This window comes from Macaca thibetana, chromosome 11 (assembly GCF_024542745.1).
Source record: "Macaca thibetana thibetana isolate TM-01 chromosome 11, ASM2454274v1, whole genome shotgun sequence".
In the NCBI taxonomy this organism is placed as follows: domain Eukaryota; kingdom Metazoa; phylum Chordata; class Mammalia; order Primates; family Cercopithecidae; genus Macaca; species Macaca thibetana.
In genome coordinates, this window is record NC_065588.1 from 61950039 (window position 1) to 61961900 (window position 11862).

The 11862-nt window shown below is 38.8% G+C and overlaps 1 pseudogene across 1 annotated transcript; it reads right to left on the reverse strand.

Moving 5' to 3' along the window:
* Positions 1–1925: 1925 nt before the first annotated feature.
* On the reverse strand, positions 1926–2908 carry LOC126930023 (40S ribosomal protein SA-like; annotated as a pseudogene). Its single transcript, XR_007717434.1, has one exon. The product of XR_007717434.1 is annotated as a 40S ribosomal protein SA-like (transcript).
* Between the last annotated feature and the right edge of the window lie 8954 nt (positions 2909–11862).

Genomic DNA, 11862 nt, shown 5'->3' on the forward strand with positions numbered 1-11862 from the left:
TTGTAAGATTCAGGATGGCTTCCAAAGAAAAAGTCGTATGAACATATTATGAGTTAGTTTTTTTGGGCTTTGTGATGCTACAGAATCACATGCATGTCATGACATTCACCACATTTATGACTTTTATTTGGAGAAACACTGGAAATGAACAGTAGCAATGTATCTACGTAGGGGGACTGCAATGTCAAAATCCCGGGGGAATGCTTCCCCCTGTGTCCTCTTATTCATTCCTCCCTCTTTCCCTTCCTCCTTCTTCTCTTTCCTTCCTTTCTTTTGCTTGAGTGAACCAAAGGAAACCATTCATCTGGAAGCCTCCAAATGTAGACTTTTAAAAAATTTAGTCCTTGGCAGATCCTTGCAAAGTTTCAGAACAATCAGCCATTTACATGCATACATACACGCATGTGCACAATGCAACGAGCCCACTCATCACTTAAAACTATACTGGGATTTAAAACAATGTTTAGATGCTTTAATTAAATAGTAAATTTTTGGTTTGTGTTGGATCTCTTATTTTATTGGCTAGGTAGTTTGGGGTGCAGCGGTGACAGAAGTTTAAGAAACGGAGTAGAAAGGTGAGGGCAGACTAGCCAGAATTGTCCTTTCTCTAGTCCCCTGTGCTAATTCTTGCATTTTGTGATTGTGGCATGTCTGCTGTGCTCTGAGTACAGAACTCCAGCATATGTCCAACTGTCTGCACAAGTGGAAGAAAGGAGGTCTTTTACAAGACTAGTGTTGACAGCAATGCTGTCAATTAATATAGCCATAGCAAACTATTCATCAAATTTATGTCTGCACATGGCTTTCTTTACCTTAAATTCAGGCACTTGTTTTACCTTCCTTACATCTATTTTAATCAAGTAGCCAAGTCACCTGAAAAAATCTATAGACTTTTGAAACCATACATTCAAGATTAATGTCAAAACAAAGGAGATGAAACACATGCAATTTTTTTCTAAACACAGAATGCAAATAATCAAACTGAGAAGGTTCCCAGTCTTCTTGTTTCCAAATGAATCATCCATTTCATGGTTGATTGTACTTCGCAAGGTGGCTGCAGTAGATATCCCATCATACATACTCTTCTTAAACTTGATGTTGACACTCTTCTCATAAACCTGACAGGGCCTTTGACTATGGTGGAAGTGACACTATGTGACTTCTAAGGCTAGGCCACAAAGAAAGATCTAGTTTCTACCTGGCTCTCTTAAGACAGCTGCTCTTAGGACCCTGTCACCATGCTGTGAGGAAGCCAAGCAGCCAAGAGAGAGACCACATGTCGGTGTTCCAGCTGATGACCTCAGCTGTGGTCCCTCTGGTCAGCCTGGAGCTTAGAGTCATCTGAAGGTTACTGTGTGGGAGTAACCATCCGATGATTCCAGGTTCCAGAAGTCATTCTCAGCATCTGAGCTGAGATGTCCCTGCTACGCCTTGCCCAAATTGCAGATCTGTGAGATGGAGAAAAAGATTTATTGTAAGCCACTAAGTTTTGGATTTTTCTTATTCACCAATAGGTAATTCTACCTCTGAGCTCTCCCCTTCTACTGGGAGTTTGCTGTTGGCCCTAATAATTTCATACGTTTAAACATACACTTTTAAAGAAGCCATCTAAACTGGGATCTTGAGTTCCTAAGATTTAGCCACAGGAAAAAGTAAAAGTTCCCTGCAAAATGAGTGCTGTGAACGAAGAAAAAAGAAGTTAAAATCTAATGGAGCTATCATTAATAATGCAGCAACAGTCACCATTCCTGGGTACCTACAGTACTCCACCATCTATCACATTAGAACAGAGATAAATTGGAAAATGCTTCTTGACAGAGCAAGTTGTTTTCAAAAGATCAGAAAATGAGAAATCTAAAGAAAGAAGGATGGAAAGAGCAACAATGTGATATGAGCTATGCCATCGACTTAGGATGACTCTGGTCTTTGCATCACAGAATTTTATTCTTTATTTTTTAGAAACTGATGTTTATTTTCTGTCAACCTTATTTTCATGTTGCTTAAGAGTCCATGCAAGAACAGCTTAAGACCATTCAGTGGTTGCTCCTACCCATTCAGTGGCCTGAGCAGTGGGAGCTGTGGACCAGTCTTCCGTGGCAGGCTGAGCGCTCCAGTCTTCAGTAAGAACTGCTGAATAGGCACAGAGGGTACCTGCATGTCTTCAGACCAGTCTGCAACTTCAGACTGAGTAGCAGTAAACTCAGGAGCTGGAACAGTCCATTTGCCCTGAAATTCCTTCTTGGTCACAGCCTTTTCAGCAGCAGCCTGCTCTTCTTTTTCAATCTCTTCAGGATCTCTGTAGAAGTAGAGATTAGACATGACCTCCCATGGGTGTTGCAGGAAATGGTGCCGCCCATGGGGAGAACTTCCCAGGCCAGCATCCACCACATCTGACCCACTGAGGGAGCTCCCTTGTTGTTGCATGTGATGGCAATGTCCACATGGTGTAGAGGAGAATCTGTGTTGCACAAAGCAGTGGCAGGTAGGTTAACACAAGATGCCCCTCTGAGAGACTGGTGGTCAGTCCTGGGGTCAGAAATCACAAGAAGCTGTGGCTCCCAGTAGTCTGCCTGTATCTGGTTAGGAAGGTTCAAGGAGTGAAGCAGTCAGCAATTGGAGTGGCTCCAGTGGCAGCAGCAAACTACAGCATGGCTTTCTGGCCAGTATTCCTGGGGGATATGACACTGACATCAGCAGGGTTTTCAATAACAACAATGGCATGAGTTGCCAGCCGAAGCTTCTCCCAAGTCCTCTTCAGATTTATGCTGTAGATGCCATCTCTTTTCCTTTTATAGATGTACTGTTCCATTTGGAAGTCAAAGTTGGTGCCACCTAAGTGGGTTCCTACTGCGAGGAAATTAAGGACATCCTCCTTCTTCATTTGCAGGATATCAAGGGCTCCAGACATTGTGAAAGTTTCTCTTTAAATTATGACAGGAACCTGAAATTAAGAACAACGTCGTATGGACCCCTCTGTAGGTAGCGCGGAAACGCTGCCTCACAGAATTTTAGAACCTCAAGATTATAAGAGATCAACTAGTTTGGGTCTGATTAACCTCTCTTGTCAAATCCCTGAGTCCCATCTGCAAAGAAAAAATATCATCTAGTTTCTGTTTAAATATCTTTGATATCAGAGAAAATCCTCTTAATTTCTCAAAGAAGTTAGGTGTTAAAGGATTCTTCCTTGGGTTAAGCTAAAACCATTCTCCCTGCAATTTTAACATTTGGTTTTATTGTGAAGTTGTATCTTTTGCAGGAGGTTTGGTTCTATAGCCACATGAGGCAGCAATTGAATATGGCCAAACATGGTCTTGAAAGTTCCTCAGGAAAGCAACCCAGCCATTATTAGCCTATGATTTGTTAGCCAGCATTCCTGTCATGTTGGAACTGATGACTGTTTCTTTGGTTGAAAAGCAGAAAATGTAGTTGGTTTGCATAATGGAGATGGAGGCATTTAAAAAAATATGAATTTTACAAAGCTAGAATTACACTCAGACTGGGGAGATACTTATGTTCTGAGAGGCAAAATGGACCTGAGATGGGAGAGCTCATGCTTCCTGGCTCCTGCCCATTCTGGAGCACATATACACTCATTAAGCAGAATGACTGAAGGAGCCACCCACACTACTTACTTGTATTTTTCTCTAAAAATAGGATTATTTTTGCAGAGCTCATCCAATTGAATGAGTGTCCATTAAACACACTTATGACATACACCACTGTAGGCCTGTCCTCTAGAGCTCCATACAGCAAGTCTCATGTTATCTCCAGGAGAGCATTTTGAAGACAGTGATTAGAATTCTCAAGTCAGCTCCACACGAAGCACTATCATTCCTTCAAATGTTTCTCATAGAACATATTTTTGAGCCCCTACTCACTTGTATTTCTTCTCGGAACACAGCTGAACATGTGTCCATAAGTATAAATTCCTGGACTGTTCAGACTGTGCACATGGGATCGGGTCAGCATGGAATAGAGGAGACGGACACATCTTTCCTTCTGAATTCTGACTTCCCTTACGCCAGCCAAAAAATGCATTTGAATTTTGGCAACAAAATCCTACTGTGGTATTATAGTTATCAAAATCCCAAGTGCTTTGAACTATTGAAACGTGCAGAAAATGAAATAGCAGACATTCATGAACTCATCACCAAGATTAACATGTTAACAGCTTTGCCTTATTTACCTCAGATTACTAAATCTTTCTTTACATGGGTTTTTATTTGCCCGATTCTCCCGTATACCGTATTTCTGCACCCATCTAATCACCCTGTCAAGAGTTACAGATTCAACAATTATTTCTTAAATTCCTACTGTGTCCTCTTTGGGGTCTTAATTTTGTTGTTTAAATGCGTTATGTATTATCTCAGACTCATATTCACAATTTTCATTAGGGACCCTGTACACACAACTTTTTTTACAAAAATAAATGGGACAGGTTGATGACAGAGCTCTGGGATCCACCACCAATGACATCCTGTAGACTGGCTGAAGCATTATTTCATCTCTATGACCCTCTTGTGCCTTTGTTTATGTCGTTTCTTTCTCCTGGAATGGCTTCTTGTTTCCTTCTTCCATCTGACCAACTTATGTTACTTAACCCCTTGAGGTTCAGTGTTGGCTCTTCCAGGAACCCTTCTCTGATCATTACCTGCTAGGTGAGGTGCTCTATCTTTGTGCATCTCTTTAGGGTAGTATCTCTGCTCTACAGTCTTCATTGGCTATCCTGTCTATCTTCCTACTCATATTTAAGTCCTTTAAGGGCAAAAATATCATTATGTTTTCCTTTATATTCTTAACCCTTATCAATGTGCCAGAACTTCAAAAGTACCAGATCACATCAGATGCTCAAAAATGCTTGTTAAATAAATATATAACAATAAAACAATTTAGGCAAATCTTTCTTCCTTCCTTCCATTACAGAGATACTTTCCACAATACCTCTGATAGATCATCATTTCCATCATGGAGAATTTGCTACCTAACAGGAGAGCCGATTCCCTATTTGAATGGCTCTGGATTTTGAAAGTCTCCAATTAAGCTCCGAATCGGTTTCCTGTAACAACACTGTAAGTTCTCATTATAAATAAGTCAAGTCTCTTTTCTGAATGTCAAAGATTCTTATATGGTATTCCTTGGGGAACTAAGTAGTTTTTAGTGAGTATATTTTACGCACAGCAGCCAGAGCTGGATAAATGATTTTTCGGTGTTCAGAACTGAGGCACTTTCTGGGGCATCCCATTAAGAATTTCTACCCTGAATTCTTTCCAGAAGCTAATTGGGTCTGTGAAGACCACAGAGTACAGGTGTTCCATGTTCTATGCAGCTCACATTCCTACATAAACATGCTGTTACTTTCTCGAGCGTCATAAGCTCCTGGGTGGTCTTAGGGCTGCCTTCAAAGGAAAACAAGTAAGACTTTCCTCTCATTGCTGATCACTTGAAGACCTGGGTAGCATACAACATTCTGGAATCTCTATTTACTGAGTCATGAGTTCTCACCTGAAAGGAAACTTAAATGGCTAACTCTGGCTAATTCCAAACCTCATTGAATAGCCAAAGAGTTGTAGGAAAAGTAAAAGTGAGAGAAACAGGTAACTTCTGTGCTAAGTTCAATGCCTTTCTCTAAGCTCTTGATGTAACTGCAATTGACATTTTCCTCAGGAAATATAGAAGCAAGCCATTTTAAAAAGGATAAAAGTTAGTTTTGGTGTTTTTTTTTTTTGGTCCCAGGCTGCAGATTTTTCCAAATAGTGGTGAGTTGGCTAAGTTTTATAACAGAGCAGTCATTATTCTTTCTGTATAGAATGTCAGTGTTTCTTATGTGCCAGGCACTGTGCTAGGTACTTTGCAGGACTTACCTAATGTGGCCCTCCTAACAATCCTGAGAAATAAATATTATTATCTCCATTTTATATATGACGTTCTGTAGGCTCAGGAAAATTAAGAAATATGTCCAGTGTTTCAGAATTACTAAATTGCAGAAACAATCCAAATCCAGATGGTTCTGATGCCACAGCTCATGGGCTTTGTAATAGGCCGTGCTGTCCCTCATTTCAACATCAGCTTCCGCATGTGATCTTCCATATGGATATGAGCACTGCCTTTACTTCCAGATCCAGTGTTCTCAGATCACCTCTATTATCTGCATGTGATTGGGTGCACTTAGGACAAAGTTATAACATTCTTTTCTTATCAACCAGAGTGTATTTAATTTTGTTTTAAAATAACATCACACTTAAGAATATCCAGAATGCATGTAAATGATTGCTTGGATGTTTTAGCTTCTCGGCTCACTGAGACCTGTGCCTCCGGTTTCAATGATTCTCATGCCTCAGCCTCCTGAGTAGCATGCAGCACCATGCTTGGCTAATTTTTGTATTTTTAGTGGAAATGGGGTTTCACCATGTTGACCAGGCTGATCTTGAGCTCCTGACCTCAAGTGATCCACCCGCCTTGGCCTTCTAAAGTGTGGGAATGACAGGTATGAGCCAACACGCCTGGCAGCTTCTCTCTTTTATCTCGACTTTGGGTTGGCTAGAGGGATGGAGTAGAGGAAGGTGAACCTTACTTAATAGGGCCCAACAAAAGTATTTAGTAAGAAGCTCACTTTATTTAAAAAATCTGAGTCCTTTGGACTGAAAAGTCAGAGATAGTTTTTGCTGATATTCATCATGAGTATTTTATTTGCATTATTTAGGCTATTTTTTCCACCCATCTTGATGCTCCATGCCATGCTTGACAGCAAATTCTTTAGACCAGAGGTTGGCTGAATTTTGTCCACTGTCTGTTTTTGTAAATAGAGTTTTAATGGAACACAGCCATGCTCACTTGTTTACATGTTGTTTATGGTTGTTTTTATACTACAAAGGCAGAGAGAAGTAGTTGCAACTAAGACTGTATGGTCCACACAGTCTAAAATATTTACTTTCTGACCCTTTACAGGAACAGCTTGCCAACCCTTGCTTTAGGCAGACCAAAAATGTATGGATGCTGCAGGCCAGCTATGAATCTCTGTGTCTAGACTTCAATGAGGAGGAATTTGGACTTGGATGGCAGGACTAGGACATCTTTAAAGGCTCTTCCAAGTCTGCATTTCAAGGATTTAAAAATTCAGCATTATATATATTTTTTCTCATAAATAAAGTGTATGAGGTAGGACCCGGATAGCAGATGTGGACTTGTAACAAATCTTGGAGTGCAATGGCTATGTTAAAAACAGACATTTCTGTTTTGTTAATTCTTACTATGCTGATGCTCAAATATAGCAAACTATGAATCCAGTGCATTAGTTAAATTTTGAACAGTCTCTAAAGGCAGCTAAGGCTGAATACGTGGAAGTGGGCCATGTCTGGTTATATTGACATCAACAAGTATTTGAAAGGAATCAAACTACATAATTGTACCATTTTGCTTGTCGGTATTTGTAACATATTATTTGTGTCTTCTATGAAAACTCCCTCCAGTCATGAATGTTTTATTAATTTATTTGTTGCCCATCAACCTTATGCACCCCGCTATATGAAACAATAGAGGAAATGTGGTCACTACCCTGGAGAACTGTGCTGCTCAGTTTTTGGACTTTCTTCCTATGCCTCAGGACCTGTTGTAATGTTTTGGTTATTTTTTAAAGTATTTCCTAGTAATTAAGATGCATGTCTGAAAAATTATGTATAATGTCAGAGGCCCAAAACCTTGGGATCTGACACTGGCTGGGTTTCTTTTTGCATCCTTGGGAACTTTGGCTGCATTTAAATTAGAAAACTCATCTTTTGTAACTACAGGCTTGTTTTTTTTTTTTTTTTTTTTTTTTTTTTAAGCCTCCTGTATTCTCTGTAGATCTTATTTGGCTCACTGGTTAGTCACCTGGTCTTTTAACTTGGGCCAAGCTTTCTCTGAATACCAGAAGGATTTCAAAAGTAGATGTTTAAAGACATCTGATCCCTGATGTATTGCTTAAAATCATCATCTACACATGTACGTACATAAATATATTTTTAAAATATTAACTTGGTATATTTTTAAGTATTTTCTGTGTTATGAAGTATTCTACATTCAGATTTTTTTCCTATTGAATTTAAAATCAAAACAGATATATGTGAGTCAAACAACAAAAACTGTAAAAATACCTGTAAGGTTTAAAATGATTTGCCTGGGGAGAAGAATATCTTATGATATTGAAAATGGGAAAAAAGTTTTACCTTGGAAGGAAAAAAAGATATCATGCTCGAGGAAAAAAGATGAATTTCCTGCATAGACATTGGGAATGGATTATGGGCATGATCCAGTAGGAGGTCAGAGCTGTCGGCACATCACACTGTGGCACCATTGTGAACTTGTTGATAAGATGTTCTGTAATTGTTCTCAAGTCAGCCAGTTTATGAATATTTTGTCTTCTGCGTCAGCAAAGAGAAGAATTTTCATCACCTATTTCATTAGTATTTCCTTTCTTTTCTTCACCTATAAGTGTCTAACAAAATATTTTATCTTAGGTACCTAATAAGTATATATTGATGAATGACTTCACTGTTTAAATCAGCTCATTGGCATGCTTACTGATGGTAAAAAAAAAAATGAATGAACTTAAAAATTCCGGAGAGAAAATGCATACATTCCAGAATTGTTTAAAAGAGAACTTTTATGATGGTTCTAGATGAATTCATCAAAGTTGATTTCAGATAATAGCAATTTGTCAATAGATGAATTGGCTCTATGACTCATTTGCCCATTTAATGATTCATAATTTTGTTCTGACAAGTAATAAAGTAACAGGAATGTCTGTTTCAGTGAGGCCGCTCAATATACAACTTACTTTGGAGAAAGACAATTTCTTGGGTTTAAAAAAATTCAGATACCAGGTATATCATCCATCTCAATGAATTTTTAAATAGTATAGTGAATTTTAAATAGTATAGTGAAGTGAAACCAATCTCTTGCTTTTCCTGCCTCCTATGATTTACAGATTTTCTTTCTTGACAGGGAGAGAGAGGAGTTGCAGTACAAGTATGGACTAGGAATATTTTTATACATGGATAAGGAGAGGCTTGTATGCCTGTGACTGTGAGTCATGAACTGATATAATGGGAGTGTGAAGATATTCAATGGTTTTAAGCTTGGAATTTTTCAAATGGTTGTGCCAAGAACTACAAAGCAACAAGTTCTTGGTGAATCAATAATGTTGAAAATTGTTTTCTTGGCAAATTGGTTTTTTAATGAATCGTTAGTCAATCACTTACTATTTGACTAATTTTCTTCACACTGGTCTATCTCGTATGAAATAATCTTCCCTCTCCCATGAGAGACCCACTTATCCGGATGCCAAAACCAGTCTTATCTGGAAGCAGGTAAATGAAGCTGCTGCCATATTTCCCAGACCCCATAGCTTTATAATGATAAATTGTTTTATTACATGCAAAGAAAAACAATCTTTTAAAGTGTCTTTTTGGAGAATTAGTTATTGAACATTTCAATGTGGTAACATTTAAAACAAGATTTCATTTTAACCACTAAAATGGCTTAGCCATAACTCCTAATAGAGGTATGGCCTAGAATGTAAAAGAAAGAACTTGGTTGTGTATAAAAGAAAGGGAGAGAAAAGAAGAGTAAATGTAGAAAAATGAGTAAAAATACTGCAGGCTGTAAGAAACAGAAGAAAGATGCCTGAAGACATAAAATTGCATAGGGCTATTAGTCTGGTAGGTGCTTAGGTACATGGGTGTGTATCCTGGTATAAGACAATGAAGGTTAAATGTATCTGCATCTTAAAGATAGAAGGTCCACTCTCCCAAAATATTCAACCTTTTCAAAATATTCAGCATCGTATAGTGGCTAATAGATATAAGTAATTTCCAGGCTTGCTCTGTTGATGTCACCCTGTCCCTGTGTCTTAGCAATTGGAATGGGGATTCAAGGACTGGAAAGCAGGGTATTGGTTCTGACATTCTAATGGCATTGGACAAACTCCTCTCCACTTGTGTTTTCAGTAGTGACAGCCAGATACTAATGGCAAGAGGGTTCTAGAATTGACTGTGTGAATAATGAAAGGTACTAGGGGTCACTGCCAAAATACCAATCTACATTCTTTTCTGTTATCAGGACACTGGCATCCACGGAAAAAAAAAAAAAAGTCTTTGTAGAAAAAACTCAAGTATTATTCTACCAAGTTTCTCTTTGCAACATGTGCAGTGTGCCCAGAGTTTTAAATTGGTCTTTCTATTCTTCAAATAAGAAACTGTTCTTATTTAAAGAACAGTTCTTAGTGTTCTTATTTCAAGTATCAGTGCAGAGCCCAGATTTTTCTCCAACGTGTTTTCCCAACACAACGAAACTAAACTTGAGGTCCTTGGAAATTCTGCTTGGTTTGAGTCTTTATCTTTCCATTTGGTTTTTCTTTTTCCTCCTCTTGTTTTCACTAGATTGAATTCCATTTCTTTCTTCTTTGAAAAAAAAGAGCTACATCAGGCATGGGGATCAGGAAAAGGTTTTTTCACCTCCATGATTTTGGTAGCAATACAGACATCTGGCAGCAAGGAGTATAAAAAACTTCTTTACCTTTTTTACTTTTTTTAAGGAAGCCATTATTTCAGGTAGAGGATATCAACTAACATATTCTTGCAGGCCTTGGGCTCTTTCTTTCAAGACCTCCACTGGTGATCAAACTAAATATTTAAAAGGACATTCCTATAAACAAAAGCATGGTCTGCATTCACAAACCATTTTCAACAAGATCTCTTTCCAGTCAAGACTCTGACCATCTGCTTGCCATCTTATATTTTTTAATATTATTCTGTCAAATACATGCTCTGTCAATGCAGGTAAAGGAATACTCGAAAAATCTGAACATACACAAATCAGTGGGTCCAGATGACATGAATCCAAAAGTCTGGAGGGAATTAGCTAATGCAGACTTGCAAATAAGTGCCCCAAACAGAGCACCTTCACAATAATATTTTATCAAACTGCCCTTCTTTCAGGAAGTACACGGATAGTAAAATAAATACAATCAACATTCCCTTTAACTCTCCTGGCAGAAACTGTTACCTTGGACAAGTTACCATTTACAAGGCTGCACATATGAACTTACTCTAAAAGCAAAGCCAAAAAAAAAAAAAAAAGTATTATATCACCAAGAAAGAGCAAAACAAAACAAAAACAAACAAACAAAAAAGAATTAGTACTTTCTAAAGATTATAGAGCTAGTCTGTAATTTGTTATTGACTAAGAGTACCTTTGAGATCTAAAAAAGGGTTACCAGGCCAGATGTGGTGGCTCACGCCTGTACTCCCAGCACTTTGGGAGGCCATGGTGGCGGACCACTTGAGGTCAGAAGTTTGAGATTAGCCTGGCCAACAGGGTGAAACCCTGTGTCTACCAAAAATACAAAAATTAGTCGGGTGTGTTGGTGGATACCTGTAATACCAGCTACCCGGTGGGCAGAGGCAGGAGAATCGTTGAACCTGGGAGGCGGAGGTTGCAGTGAGCTAAGATCGCACCACAGCACTCAAGCCTGGGTGACAGAGCCAGACTTTGTCTAAAAATAATAAATAAATAAATAAATAAATAAATAAATAAATAAATGGATAGCCACATAGGAGATGTGGCTGAGAGGTTCAAGGGGGACAGTTCAGGACTGTGAGCCAGAATGACCCTGAGTCTGGTCTTATTTCTGCCTGTGCAACCACAGCTGTGGACCTTGCATGGGCAAAAGCTGGGCTGAGCAAGAGAGTATGACAGAAGTAATGCTCCAGGCCTATTCTTCAGAGGACCAGTAACTTTCACCCTGGCCACTTGAAAGCCATCCACCATGTAACAAGTTGAACCACCCTAAGATTGCCATGTTGTGTGGACGTCCAAGCTAGTCAT